The sequence below is a fragment of the Schistocerca serialis genome, chromosome 5 (assembly GCF_023864345.2).
Source record: "Schistocerca serialis cubense isolate TAMUIC-IGC-003099 chromosome 5, iqSchSeri2.2, whole genome shotgun sequence".
Lineage (NCBI taxonomy): Eukaryota > Metazoa > Arthropoda > Insecta > Orthoptera > Acrididae > Schistocerca > Schistocerca serialis.
In genome coordinates this window covers 825,243,666-825,260,238 of record NC_064642.1, presented here as the reverse complement: position 1 = coordinate 825,260,238, position 16,573 = coordinate 825,243,666, and positions in this window count along the sequence as shown.

Here is a 16,573-nt window from a genome sequence, read left to right as displayed (position 1 = left end):
GTTAATGCTGCTTATTTTGGCTATTTCCCTTAATTTTTATCCTATGGCTTAATATTCTGAGGTAACCAACCAATGGCAAATAAAGTATTTGTAACTCAGAAAAGAGGAATTAGAATTATATGTGGAGCTAACAGGAATCATTCATGTAGAAATCTTTTTAAAACACACAAAATATTAACAATGACCTCACAATATATCCTATCCCTTATGTGCTTTTCAGCTAAGAACCTACACATGTACAAAACCAATACTTCTTATCATGACTATGACACAAGAACAAAACATGACTTTCATGTTGACAGAAAAAACTTGAGTCTGATACAAATGGGAGTATACTACTCAAGCATAAAGGTGTTTAATGCACTTCCATCTGAGACAAAAAAATCTTACCAGTGAAATGCCAAAATTGAAGAGTAAATTGAAGGAATATCTTTTGGAAAAAGCGTTTAACTTTCATAATCAATTCTTTAATGTAACATTGTAACTTGGATGTAATACTTTACTTGTAATATTTGGTATTGCCACTTTGTAACTTAATACATCTTACACCAGTATGGGAATTCGTGTTCATGCAGTTGGCACTGCTAATGTACAGTTTGTAAAATGGAAAATTGTAATTTATTATTTTATCGTTTTATACCTCAGTTTTATGATAGAAAATGCTTAAGCCTGTAACTATTAACATGCTGTTTACTACTATTAACATACAATACACCAATTCAATTTACATTTGTTAGCATATAAAAGTAGGCTACTGCGTTAATTTATATTGTGACTAATTCCATATCCATGCAATTCTTTTGTATACTGGATCCATGTAACAGGAATAAACAAATAAAAAAATAAAAAAATTCACCCCCATTATGTCAGTACCAGAAAATATTGTTCGTCTCCATTTTCCATTGGGAATACCCCTTTTTCTAGACACCGTAGTAGGATCATAACAACTTTCCGCCTTTTAGTAAAAATCTAAGGATCACAGACCCGTTAATGGTTCAGAGCAGCAACATTGTCTCCCACCTAACATTATTCACTAAAACCTGTGAACTATTTGTGATTACTCATGCCAAGTCTAACACAGTAAGACTAAGACGAAACATAAAATTGTTTCTTTCTTTTTTTAAAAAAAAAGTGTATGTGAGGCTTCACCAGCTATTGTGTTCCTCAGTTATTGGTATTATCCTCATAAGCCCACTGAGACTTGCCGTAAAATAATAGCTGTATGTGTATGTTATAAGAGCAGAATAGGAATTTAGTTATTGAAGCTGCATAGCTGCAGCATGAGGAAAGAGTGCCTGGAATGTTAAATTTTTAACTTTGTTGAATATCAAGTTATTTTCAGTGTCCTCCTTTATGTCAAATTTCAGCTAGTTTAAGGTAACTTAAATTCAACTATCCTTTATTGTACTTGTATGAAGTACCATTTCTTCTGAAATTGGTGGCTTATTATGATTGTTTAATGTAAAAAAAGTTTAATAGTACGGTAATGTTCTGAGTTCATTCAGTCTCATCTACAGCAGAAAATATTTGTCACTCTTACCTCCCTTTGATAACAACTTACTGTCTTTTAGTAACTGCTTCAGAACAACAAAATTATCCACCATCCAGCATTATTCTCATGAACATGTAAATTATTTGTGCTTACTCAAGCTAAGTTTAACATGGTAAAATTAACAGGAAAATAAGATTTTTAACAGAGCTACAGCAGACAGCTGTTGTATTTCTCAGTTATTAGCATTATCCACATGATCACATCCATATTTACCATAAAGTAATTGTTTTCTTTGTGTTATAACAACATAGGTACTTCTCGTTAGCTAACAGGGATGTTTGGTTATGGAATCTACATAATCATAACAGTGGAAGGCGTGGCTGGGAACCTAAGTTTTTAAATTTTTCTTGAACTGTCTCATGGCATTCTTTTCTTTCTTTCAGAGATCACACTATTCCACCAATGGACCAACTATTATGAGCACTCAAATTTCGCCTCTGGTGATTTTCTTCTTTCGACTGGAGACATCATTGGTACTGGCAAGGGGACAGCCAACAGGATTACTAAAAGGGTGTTAATGACACTGGAAAATATGCACAAGAGAGAGTTTTTTTAATTATTTCACTTCTCTGATGTAATTATATGAAAATAAAATAAACAAATATATATGGATTAATATATTTTTATTCTGAAATCATTTGTTTTAATTTTTTATTTTCTGATCCTAATGTTGAGCTTTATGCTCTTTTGTTAACAATACAGCACGTCCTCCCCTCTCTGGTTCTTGTCAAGCAACTTTTGAAGCAGCACCATCTGCAATTCTGGTAGTTCTTTCACATTTGGGAGCAGGTATTTTTATTCTGAAAACGAAACTGACCGTTATATGCTGAGACAACTATAGAACGTAAGGTAGAACACAGTGAAGGTCTACTGTTCCTCAAACTATTTGGATGAGATACAATAACAATAACCTCCAGTTAGATATGTACCATTGGTACATTTATTCCCCTGGACTGTAATAAAACAATGGTTGATTATTGTAAATGTTAGCATCTTAGTCTTCATATACATCCTCAATATCATTAATAATCGCCACATTATAGAAACAGGATTTATATTTGCCCAAGAACTGCAAAACAAAATGCACAAATAGTGTTCAATAATCCAGCAAGGGCAGCTTTGTAGAACACACGTTACTGCTGTAACAAAGTAATCATCCTAAGACAAATACAAGAACAAGCTAACCAGTAATGCCTCTCAGAATTTTCAGTCAAATCAATCTTCATGTTGTCTGTGTTGTCACAGTTTCTTGGAGAAACTAAAAAGCAAACCACATTTCACAGCCGCTTCAATATTATCTTCTCACTTACAATTCACCATCTACCATACAGCTATATTTCATGGAATACTATCAGGTGTAGAAAAGTTGCATCTGAATCGAACTGTCTATGACGTCCTTCTGTTGACAGTTTTATCAAATCATGTATTTCATTGTACACAATTTGGAACTTACATTCCATGTATTGGGTGCCACCAATCTGTTACATCTGTTACATTTTCTGAGCATCATACTTACGTGTTTCTTTCTTTAAAAAAATTATACATCTGTCATAGCTGCTCTCTGCATCTTTCTAACGTTGCACATTTTTTCCCGAACTTCATTCGGAAATCTACAAAAATCTCTTACTGGTCAAACAACAAATACCTGAGCCTTTCATTAATATCAAGGCAGATTTTTGTATTCTTATGCCTATAAACATCCTACCAATTTAGTTAAATGTTTTGTACTCATATTTTCATTGAATGAGAGTGGAGCAGTTTTCGTGTTTTCTAGTACACTCTTGAAACCACTTGCAGCATCTAGGAGCCTCAAAGTACCCACAAGCGAGTAGCTCTGTGATGTGGAACGCTTATCACTCATGTTTGACACACTATTTCCGCAGACGGCGACTAACATAAGTGAATATGAAATGATGTATCCGAAAATCCCCAGAGTGCTCTTCAGTTGTTGATAACTCAACTGGACATTAATACTGTTCCCGGAGTAAATAACTGGGGAATAAAATGGCGTCATACAACGCGAACTACAAGTTAACCTATAGTTAGCATCATATAGCCTGTAATTGTGCAACTGGCCCTTGAAGAATTGTTGCTTGCTTTTTGAGAGACATCAGGGTAATAATTTATCACCAGTGAATGCCAGAGATGCTCTGAGCTTGAAATTTTTACTGTGGCTGCAGTTCAACTTTCCAGAATGAAAGGCATTTTTCTCAATTCCATGACCTTGTATCATATAAGAGTTACTGGACCATCAATTAAATGTGAGGATCTTGGTAATTTATTCTTCTTATTACACGGTTAGAAGTACCCATACTTAAATACTGATGAGCACATTGCATGGAAATTTCATACTTGGAGGAATGGCAGAATGTTTAAATGACTGACTGTTGTGTGCATGAGCATGCACTCTTTGTATGAATGGTTGTTCACTGCTTAATTAAAAATAAATAACAGCACTGACAGTCAATTCAATAAATGGTATAGTGCACTGCACATCACAGGAATGAGTAACCAACAATAATGAGAAAATGGAAAAAATAATTAAAAATAATTCAAAAGAAATATCTCGCATTACTGTCACAAATATAATATTGTACAATACATTGAAAACACTATAAAGTCTCCATGAGATTTTATTTTGAGTCAAGTAGAGCCTTAAATCCTTGAAGTGAAAAATAAATATTCTATTTCCAGTTAATTGGAACATTTACATTAAATGACCACAGCAAAAATTGTTATCATTATACAAAAATCAAAATGCCTTACTACTATTGATAGTTGTGCTATAAGATGAAACTCATCAAGATCATAGTCTTAGTTACAATACTTTGAGAATACACAGTGTTACAGCAAAATGCAAATGATACTGTGTTACCTTAATACTAGTCAATGATTAAAAGTAGTGTGTAGACTGAAATCAGATTCCTATCACAACACTGAAGAACTCTTTTTAACTTTCTAATCTATTTGATTTATACACTTGAAGACCTTCATCACAAAATGGAAAGTAACCCACACACTATTCATATTAAAACATATCCTCGATTTTTATAAATGACCTCAGTAATTTGTAATTTGCATATCATGAATAAATTGATCTTAAGTAAATCTGTGCTAGTCATATTCAATTTTTCTATAACAGGTTGTGTACCCAAACCATGCCAAAATGAGCTATACCGATTTCTAAAGGTGATAGAAGAAATCCAATGGACTTGTGGAAGAAATACTTTTGCTGAAACGAATTGAATTCCACTGAAGTGTACACAAGCTAGTGTACAGTGTGTGTATATGGTGTAGTGCTATGTACAAGTGGAGGTTCTGTGCAAGATCATCTTTGGCTCAGCCTACGATAAGGGAACATTCCTTTTGTAACACTTCCTTTAAATGTGATATCACTTTGGCATCACACACAATATCAGTGACCTCATAATCGGTTATCAGCTTTTGTTAGCGTTCAGTACAGGCTTCTCACAAGACTTCATGCACATGTATTAGAGATTTATAAAAACACATCATTCTTGGAATAATTTATTATATTTATTGCATTAATTAAATTTCAAATAATGATTCATCGACATTTAATGCCATCATAGAAGACTGTTCTCTCAGGAGTGAGTTGTTATAATCAATAACTTACAAATTGAGGATGAAATAGTTTGTATTATAATGTGAAGTATGCCATTTCAAGGTAAAGGAGCACTGAAAATTTATCACAAACTTGTCACTATTATCATTAAGTGTCACTTACAATACATCAACGATATAAACCTTCAAGAGTCACCTTGATAACCAAGGCAGGAGACAGATATTATACAACAAAGGACTAGCGTAAGAGATTATGTCGTGGCCTCTCTCTTCCCATGCAGATTTTTTTCATGTTACCGTTGGTAAGGCATTCTGGTATTCTCTTATGAATGTAATACATGTATGTTCTGCAATATTTGATGTTATTGACATTCTATCTGATTTGAGAACGAAGGATGAAATAAATATTTAGCAATTTCCGAGTGTGTGGTTAGGTAGGAACCTAAGAGGCCAGTTAAAATTGCTGCAACTGAAACGAGCTGCAATAAGAATCATATTCATCCTTCTCACAAATACTGGGCTGTTTATTTCCGAATATGTGTCACATCTGAGTGTGCGGTTAGGCAAGAACCTAAGAGGATAGCTTAAATTACTGTGAGTGAACTGAGGAGCAGCAACATTCATATTCTTCATTGTCGAAGCTCTATAGTCAATCATGCAATCGTCGATGTGGCGTGTGACGTCAAATTGACGTCACCTTTGTAGAAAGTGTTGTGAAATGAGTGTTACCCCCTATGATCTACATTTACTTTTCTTCTTCCTGGTATATTATGCTGTTGTTTTGTTCACTCTATCACTTGAATGTCATTTTCTGTTACAGGTTGTTTCAAAGCTAATAAAGTGAGTTTTGCTAACCTGCAACAGTTGGTGACTCCGATGTGATACACGACGGTCACAGACGTTAAATTCAACACACGTCTTCACTCCTTACTGCCCCATGTCACACAGAGTACAGTTGTGTCAACAACATCGCTCGTCTTCCGCGCTCCAAGGCAGCTGCGCCGGGCGTCTGTAGTCTATTGATTCTGCAGTGCTACTACGACGGCAGATCGAGTTCCTGTGTTAGCTGCAGATGCACCTGCAGGTGCATTGATAAACCGCGTCGCAGTAAAACCACCACCGTTCTGGGAGCAAAATTCTGTGCTGTGTTTGTCCTAGCCCAGGTCACTGGAGACTATACAGGATATATTTATGTTGTGGCAGCACTCAGTGAAAAAATGGCCCTGGTGGTGTAGAATATTCCGCAGTCAAGCCAAATTCGGACCGATATCCGGCAGTTAAGTACGCCCTAATCACACGACTTTCGCTGTCTGAGGCGATGAGACTAGAAAAATGACTTCGGGTCGAAGATCTGGGTGACCGCATGCAATTACAGCTGCTGGGCCGTTTACGTACTTTGGCAACACAATAAGCGATGTCATTCTGCAAAACATTTGGCTATCACGCCTACCACCTGGCGGGTGAAAGATTTTAAATGTCTGTGTCGGCGGACTTGATGCACTAGCGCAAATCGCCGGTAGAATATTTGAAATGTATCCATCTGTGAGTGTTGCAGCAGTTAGCCCACAACTGCAGACAGCAAAATTGCTGCGTTACAAGCTCATATCACTGAACTTAACCTCGCAAGTCTTTGCACTGTGAACTCAGAGCAACATTCACCGATGTCGTCGCTATCGCTCGCCCGGGAAACGCAGCTTCTCACCTATGCCTACGAAATCATGTTGGGTCTGAGGCATGGAAGTGAAGCCCACATTCCGAGCAGGAAAACAAACAGGAGCTTTTGATGACGGCCACTGAGCTCCGAACGACATCCGTCGATTGTTTATCGTAGATCAAGGTATGAAATTGCAGTTCTTAGTAAACCCGGGTCCAGACGTATCAGTCTACCTGTACGCCCATTTGCCACCTTTAAATGTGCTGGTTACACATTCAATGCAGCCCTACAATAGCTACATGTGTTTGTACTACATTGATGTTAAACCCAGTGCCACGATGCAGGCTTCAGTGGCAGTTTGTTGTAGCAGACATCACACATCATATACTGGGAGCAGATCTGCTATCGTTTTATAGATCGTGCCCAACCTTCGGCATTGGTGTCTGCTGGACATTAGCAGACGACTAGTATGTTATGTGTAAGATGTTGGTATCTGGGAGATGACTGGAGATTCTCCATTTATCGAACTTTTGAAATGGTTCCATGAGATCATGTCAAGCCCACACATTATCTCTCATGCACCACTCTCATAGTGTTCTACATTTTGATCACACCAGAGCCACCCCTTTATACTGGAACTTGTCGTTTAATGTTACAGAAACTGAAAGTGGCTCATTAGGAATTCACACCCATGCTCATGCAAGGGATCTACCATCTGTCAAGCAGCAGCTGGGATCTCCCCCTTCCATTTGGTACTGAAAAAGAACCACAGATTTCAAGTCCAATGTCTACGGTAGGAGCATATTTTCTATGCTGGACCTCGTTAGACCTTTTTAGCAAATATCTGTAGCATTAGACGACAGTCTGCAGCTCGTGGTCTAGTGGCTGGCATTGCTGGCTCTGGATCACGGGGTCCCAGGTTCGATTCCCTGCTTCGGGACTCATCATTTCATCATCATCCTCATAATTCGTGACAATGGCTAGATTGGACTGTGAAAAAAATTGGACTGTGAAAAAATTAGGACTTTGTATGGGAGCTGACGACAACGCCGTTGAGCTTCCCAAGAACCAAACATCATCATCATTACTAAACGAAAGCTGTGTGCACTGGTCGTTTGAGTTCACTCACAAGCCTTTCGGGCTACGTAACGCTGCTCAGACTTTCCAAAGATTTATGGACGAGGCTACACACGACTTGGATTGTTGCTGTGTATATATCGAACGTGTTTTTGTCATCTCCCGTTCAGAAGCTGTGCACTTGTCACATCTACAACGACTCTTTACCCGTCCGTGTGAGTATCGCCTCATTATTAATCTATTCCAATGCGTCTTGGGGCAGCAGAGTGTCAATTTCTTGGCTATACTATTAATGCTCAAGGAATTCAGTGATCAGATGAGGAGGTAGACATAATACTTGATTTCCCATGACCTACAACAATCAAGAAACTACAACAGTTCTTTGGTGTCACGAAGTATTATCGCCACTTCGTCTTTAACACACCCTCTCCTAGCTGCGCCACTGAACAAATTCAGACAAGGCAAACCCAATCAAAGAATAATCAAAGGAATCGAGAAGCCAAAACTGCATTTTCTAATTTGAAGACTGCCATCAGCTTGAAGATAGATTTGGAGACTACTATCCTTTTGTAGGTACTAGCTCATTTTACTCTAAGGAAAAAGTCTCCATAAATCACAAAATCCCTCGAATTCTGTGAGAGTTTCGTGATTTATGTCTTTTTTATACAAAAATAACCCAGAACCTACAAAAGGATTCTACTTCCTTTCCAGTCACCCACCTCAGTCGCCTTAATCCTAAGAAAAATAAATAAGTAAATAAATGGGGAAATGATCAATTTTAGGGATCATATTTTTATTTTATATTTATTTACTTTTATATTTTTTATATTTCATTTCATAATATTTTTAGTAATTCCAGGAAGATGCTCACTCCTTGTGAGATTCCATACAAATTTTTCTCTTCAGACAAGGTACGCAAGGTAAAAATTTTAATGGAATTCTCACTAAAAATTCTAGCTCACAAACGTTACTACTACAATTTTTAGATTTTATACATTCCATTTTATCCCAGTTTAACCTGCCTATCTGCAAAAAAATGATAACCCAGTCAGTTATTAATTTGAAGTATCTATCTCGTAAACGAACCTTAAACTCATTATTAAGCTCCATAGAAATTTTCTCCCCATATGTAGTACTGAAACATTCATATCCAATAATGTTATACAAAATATTTACCTGTAGCTCACTAATATTTTTTAAGCAAATTAGAATTGCTGGCATTATTGAGCTCCCTGAGTAGGGGCTCCATTTATTCAGAAAAAAGTATTTATTATTAAAATTTAATTTTATACATTACAGACAGACAACTCAGAAAACAGCAACAAAAAACCTGTAAGGATTTATATTGTTGGGGACATAGCTGAAATGGTACGTAAAAACCTGAGTTATACTATTCTCCTTTTAAAGTGGAAAAAGAAGAAGAGATTCCTGATTTTGAGGTCAGTGATAATGAAGAAGAGGTTACATGGCAATGTATCTATTTTATCGTCTAAAGCATACACTGCTGGCCATTAAAATTGCTACACCACGAAGATGACGTGCTACAGACGCGAAATTTTGCTGCCAGGAAGAAGATGCTGTGATATGCAAATGACTAGCTTTTCAGAGCATTCACACAAGGTTGACACCGGTGGCGACACCTGCAACGTGCTGACATGTGGAAAGTTTCCAACCGATTTCTCATACACAAACAGCAGTTGACCGGCGTTGCCTGGTGAAACGTTATTGTGATGCCTCGTGTAAGGAGGTGAAATACGTACCATCACGTTTCCGACTTTGATAAAGGTCGGATTGTAGCCTATCGCGATTGCGGTTTATCGTATCGCGACATTGCTGCTCGCGTTGGTCAAGATCCAATGACTGTTAGCAGAATATGGATTCGGAGGGTTCAGGAGGGTAATACGGAACGCCGTGCTGGATCCCAATGGCCTCGTATCACTAGCAGTCGAGATGACAGGCATCTTATCCGCGTGGCCACGTGTAGCCACGTCTCGATCCCTGAATCAACAGATGGGGACGTTTGCAAGACAACAACCATCTGCACGAACAGTTCGACGACGTTTTCAGCAACATGGACTATCCGTTCGGAGACCATGACTATGGTTACCCTTGACACTGAATCACAGACAGAGGAGTGCCTGCGATGGGGTACTCAACGACGAACCTGGGTGCACGAATGGCAAAACGTCATTTTTTTGGATGAATCCAGGTGCTGTTTACAGCATGATGACGGTCGCATCCGTGTTTGGCGACATCGCGGTGAACGCACATTGGTAGCATGTATTCGTCGTCACCATACTGGCGTGATGGTATGGGGTGGCATTGGTTACACGTCTCAGTCACCTCTTGTTAGCATTGACGGCACTTTGAACAGTGGACGTTACATTTCAGACGTGTTACGACCCGTGGCTCTACCCTTCATTCAATCCCTGCGAAACCCTACATTTCAGCAGGATAATGCACGACCGCATGTTGTAGGTCATGTACAGGCCTTTCTGGATACAGAAAATGTTCGACTGCTGCCCTGGCCAGGACGTTCTCGAGATCTCTCCCCAGTTGAAAACGTCTGGTCAATGGTGGCTGAGCAACCGGCCCGTCACAATACGCCAGTCACTAATCTTGATGAACTGTGGTATCATGTTGAAGCTGCATGGGCAGCTGCACCTGTACACGACATCCAGGCTCTGTTTTACTCAATGCCCAGGCGTATCAAGGCCGTTATTACGGCCAGAGGTGGTTGTTCTGGGTACTGATGTCTGTGATCTATGTACCCAAATTGCGTGAAAATGTAATCACATGTGGGTTCTAGTATAATCTATTTGTCCAATTAATACTCGTTTATCATCATCATTTATTCTTGGTGTAGCAATTTTAATGGCCAGTAGTGTATATTTTACCATCGTGTGGACTCAACGCTTCTTTTATTTACCTCAACTGAATAAATTTCGAATGTAAAACTTTGTATTAAATCCATAGTTTGGTATTATTCAGTATTATTAAACAAACAATCTTTATAATCTTCTAAGTTTCCTTTATTTTAACAACACATTTCTTGGTTCCTTTAGATTTTTCTCCTCACTGTTGCCAACTTTATAAGCATAAAGTTTTTGCTCTTGCATCACAAAATTCTTCCATTCGTTTTCCATTACATTCATCTTTCACTTTTTCTAAAACATTCTTATTTACTTGTGGAATACTGTACATATATTATCTGTTGGATAACCGCTAGTATCAAATTTATCTGAACTGATGCATCCCCCACTTCCCAGCCTGTGTGCCTCAGTGGGAGCAAATGAAGCTGCTTGCAGCTACTTACATAGTAACTAAGTGAAGAAGAAACCATATTCAAATATGTGCTACTCCTGTTTATTTTGGGTTCAAATACATTATTTTCTATGGATTATAATCCATATATTATATGGATTATAATAATTATTGCATCTTTTTAGAAGAGAGGAATTCTGAACAATATATAAGTGTGAATATGAACACACAGATAAAGATAAAAAACAATATTTTACGGGAATAACGATGTGCATTCCTGTGTTCTTGTGAATGGAGACTAATTTAGCGTCATCTGTGAATGAAGTCATTAACTGCACTATAAACAGCACAGACACTGTGTGCAAGGAAGAAGGAGCAAATAGGAGATTGATATCCTGATATTTAGAGGCAGTATGCAGTGCTACATCAATCAACAGTGCCACCTGCTAGAGGTACAAGTTATGCAGCAGCTGCTGCCTGCTAGCACGCAGTGCCAGCTGATTAGATACATTTTTGTTTATTTCTCAGACAAACATTGTGCAATTTTAAAAATTCAAAAATCTACGATAATCTAAATGGAAAGGGCTATCCAGAGAAAAAAATAATAAATAAAATCGGACATACTCTTCTAACTGACATACTAAATGTTTCATTTTTATTTCATTTATCTTTCTTAAAATGCTAGCAAACGAAATGTAAAAATGTGGTTACCAATTCTGTATTTTTTCTAATTTTTATTCATTTATATAATTAAAAATTTTCAGTTAATATAATGTGCTGTGCATCATGTACCGAATTTTTCTTTCCATACATGATAAGATATGCTAGCGTATTTGCAGGAAACGTATCACTAAAAGCTGCACAAAGTTTCTTTATCGTTTTTTGTGTTGCAGTTACATTCTTATTAAAATTCATATTTGTGGCATAAACTTGATAATTCGTTATGAAATTCAATAGATTCGTATCAACATCGCCTTTCAATTGTCTAACTCGTTTAAAATCTAGAAGAGAACCATAAGCCTTTAAATAATTATATGGTGGATCTAAGTTACTCATTTCTTGTGGAAAAACTTCATTTCTTCCATTCTTCAGTTAAATCGTGCATAGCTTAACATAATCAAATGTTAATGAATCAAACTACTGATTACTTTTTTCTGTTTGTCTGAAATGTAACAAATACAAAGTAAGGCATATCAAATTCTGCTGATATACAGAAATTCGTAATATCTAATTCAAAAGTTCTTCTTCCCACTCAATGTAGCAATGTCTACAGTTTGCAGTTCATAAAAGGTTATCAGAATTTTTGGATTTTCAAAATACCTTCTTGTTGATCAAGGTCATAACTATTTAACTGCAGGTACACGAATTTCCTTAGATTCTACAACAAATCGGTCTTCTTTTGGAAGAGTATCTCTTGCTTCAATTCCAGTATCATTTCGACGAGCCCATTTAAGAATCACATTCAGCCAGAGTGAAATATTCACTCTGCAGTGGAATGTGCACTGATATGAAACTTCCTGGCAGATTATAACTGTGTGCCACACCAAGACTCGAACTCAGGATATTTGCCTTTTGCAGACAAGCACTGTACCGACTGAGCTACCCATGCATGACTTATGACCCGCCCTCACACTTTACTTCCGCAAGTACCTCGTTTCCTTCCTTCTAAATTTCACAGAAGCCCTTCGGCGAACATGCAAGACCAGCACTACTGGATGAAAGCATATTGTGGAGGCATGACTGAATCACAGCCTAGGGGATGTTTTTAGAATGAATCTTCCACTCCACAGCAGCATGTGTGTTGATATGAAACTTCCTGGCAGATTGAAACTGTGTGCTGGAGTTAGACTCAAATTCGGCACCTTTGTCTTTCATGGGCAAGTGCTCTACCAACTGAGCGACCTAAACACTACTCATGACCTATCCTCACAGCTTTACTTGCGCCAGCACCTCGTTTCCTACCTTTCAACTATTCAGAAGCTTTCCTGCAAACATTTCAAGACAGGCATTCTTGGAACAAAGTATATTGCAGAGACATGGGTTAGCCACAGCCAAGGGGATGGTTTCCACTCCACTACAGCATGAAAATTTCATTCTGGGAATGAATGTCTCCACGATATCCTTTCTTTCAGGAGTGCTAGTCTTGAAAGGTTCACAGGAGAGCTCCTGTGAAGTTTGGGTGGTATTTTGTGAGACAAGGTACTGGCAGAAGTAAAGCTGTGAGAATGGGCTGTGAGCCACGACTAGATAGCTCAGTCTATAGAGCACTTGCCATGAAAGATGAAAGTCCAAGGTAAACTCTTGGTCTGGCACACAGTTTCAATGTGCCAGGAAGTTCCATCATATTCAGCATTTGAAGACTATGTAAAAAGTCGCAGAAAAATCGCATTCCGAAATGGCCTCTTTACAATGTTTGAAAATCCATTAAGCATTGCAAGTGGATAAAGCACCTCACTTTTCTTGCTCTTTTTTTCCATTATTAAGTATATGACCTTCCATGCTTATTTTAACAGCAAGAGATAAGTCAAATACAACAAAATTGGTGATGAAATACAAGAATCTTGAATTCTAGAAAAATATTATTTGCTTAGTGGCTATAAAATCAACTAGCTTTGCCACATAATTATCATTTGATTTTTTTATTGTATTTGTGTCACATGCTGCCTAGTCTGATCCATCAGTTGCAACAATCCTAAAGCTGGTTAGGTTGAAGCCAACCATCAACAATGTGAATCTTAATCCCCACTGTCCTTGTTAGATACGTTTAGGTTACATTTACTTTTCTCGTTCACAGGTAATGAGTAAAAAATGATAGCCTTCAATGTTTTTCATTTAGTAAGGATAAAATTTTACTAAGCCATTTGTAAAAAAAACGAACTGTCACACAAGCACCACTGAAGTCAATTAAACTATCATTTTCGTTAGATATTTGTAAATGCTGAATAGTATCAAAAGCTGGCGTGTATAAACGATAATGTGTTTTATGAATTGGTAGTCCACAAAATTCAGCATTCGACTTGAATGAAACAATATTAAATTTTCATTGCAAGTGATCAGCATGGTTCACAAATCATCCATCAGCTACATTACAATTTATGTTGCTTAATTTGAATGGAGTAATTTTAGGAACATCATTAGCAACAGCCTTCTCATTAGAAAGAATAATTTGGCAATTAATTCAAATTCCAATACTGTCATTTGTATCCATATAAAAATTAACATCTCTTTCAATAATAACTCTATTACAATATTACTATAGTTGTCTTGTATAGTTACAACCAATCTTTTCCATAACAGGTGACTTCCCACTCAGTTGAAATTGGCAACTCTTATCTACTAATAAAAATATTATTATTTAACTTAAACCTGTTTGGGAAGAAATCAAACAATAAACATGGCAAGATCTTGTCTAACCTTGTTCTATGTGTAATAACAAGCCCAAGCAGATGAGTCAAAACATCATTAATGACTAACTATTATATTCTGACTCTAGGATTGCTAAACTTGAATAAAATCAGCCATTTGTATGTGCACTATAAAAGTTTAGATCTACCAAAATTTCAAGAGTTTATAATACCGTATAAAAACAGTAGAAAACCAAATAATGTTAGTGATGATGAAGAGAATGCCTCTCAGGGTGATGTTAAAAATTAAAGGTATGTGAAAGCTCATTAACCATAGTGAAAATTAAGTTTTTGTATTAAAACCTATTGGTACATTTAAATTTGTTGGTCCTTTCAGAGTTCAATTCAATGGAGGTAAACTAACTATTGGCGAAAAAGAAAATGAAGCTACAGATGGAGTGGTGAATCTTTCGACAAAGGAAAAAAACAGTATAGTATGGATGATATGAGTGCAAAATTTGATGCCGTTGATTTATCAAATTATGCAGATATATTGTACCATTCAGGAATATGACATTCTGATATTACTACAAACGAAATAACATGAAGAGGAAAAAAATATAAATGTTTTATAAAAGAAATTGTATACATCCACTTCCCATAATTTAGGAAATTAAAATCAAGTTTAGATTCTTTGGATTACTCAGATACAAAAACAGAACAAGGCTTATTATATTCTGTTTTTGTATCTGAGTAATCCAAAGAATCTAAACTTGATTTTAATTTCCTAAATTATGGGAAGTGGATGTATACAATTTCTTTTATAAAACATTTATATTTTTTTCCTCTTCATGTTATTTCGTTTGTAGTAACATCAGAATGTCATATTTTATATATATATATATATATATATATATATATATATATATATATATATATATATATATATATATATATATATATATATATATAATAAGCCTTGTTCTGTTTTTGTATCTGAGTAATCCAAAGAATCTAAACTTGATTTATATATATATATATATATATATATATATACTGAAAAACTAGGTGAAAGTATTTGGATGAATGATGTATATTAATTAATTGATAGATTAGCAATAATTAATAAAGAAAAAATGGTCCTAAAAACTACCAAAATGAAAAGCTGGTATAACATAGGTGCTACCAAATAAATTTAGCGACTTCATCATCAACAATCCAAAAGGAGTTCTGTACTTCATTAGATTTTTGAGTAACTTACCACACTTTGGAAGAGTGAAAGTTTGGAAAAGGGTTTGTAATCACACTAATCAACACACTTCCATTCGAAAAGCACCTAACAGGCTATAGATTTTGTGGTGCAGGAACCAAGCTAAAAGAAACATTAGGTAGATAGAGAAAATCAAGAAATTAATCCTCTAGATGAAGCACATAAACAACTTAACTTTACCTATAGAGATCATGAGAATTTGAAGAGAAGGCATAAATCATATAAACAACTTCAATTGGCTGCAAAAGAAAGAATGCATGCTTCTGATTCTTTGTTAGCTGGAACTGCACTTAAGAGGGATAACGTATGGAAAAAGAAAATCTGAAATTGGTTTGGATGAAAATGGATAGGGACTACAAACGCTTCATCCTTGAAAAAATTTTATTCTACATAAATAAACAATTTCAGCATTGATCACAAATTGCTAACTATTGGTAAAATTAAACAAAAGCAATTAAAATTAAAGTCAGTAATGAACAGCTGTGTAGTATAGATAATATTTAACTTATGCTACAAAAAGAAAGACAGACAAGAAAACTAGCAGAAAGTTGCTCATAACATTAGGCATAACCATTGTGAAAAAACTTACTGAGTATCTAACAAAAAGGAAAGAAGGGTCAGGATTGTCATAGCATGAAGGAGGATTTCTGTCATTACTTGAGAAATTACTATCATATATGGCAACAACTGGTTGACTAGCTCATGCAGGAGCTGCACTAGCAAATGTAGTTATAAATAAAAAGGAAGGTGATAAAGAATTGGAAGACCAAGGGTTGCGTAATCAAGCTTGTAAAGAAGGGATGAGGTGTAAAAACGAAATTCCAAAA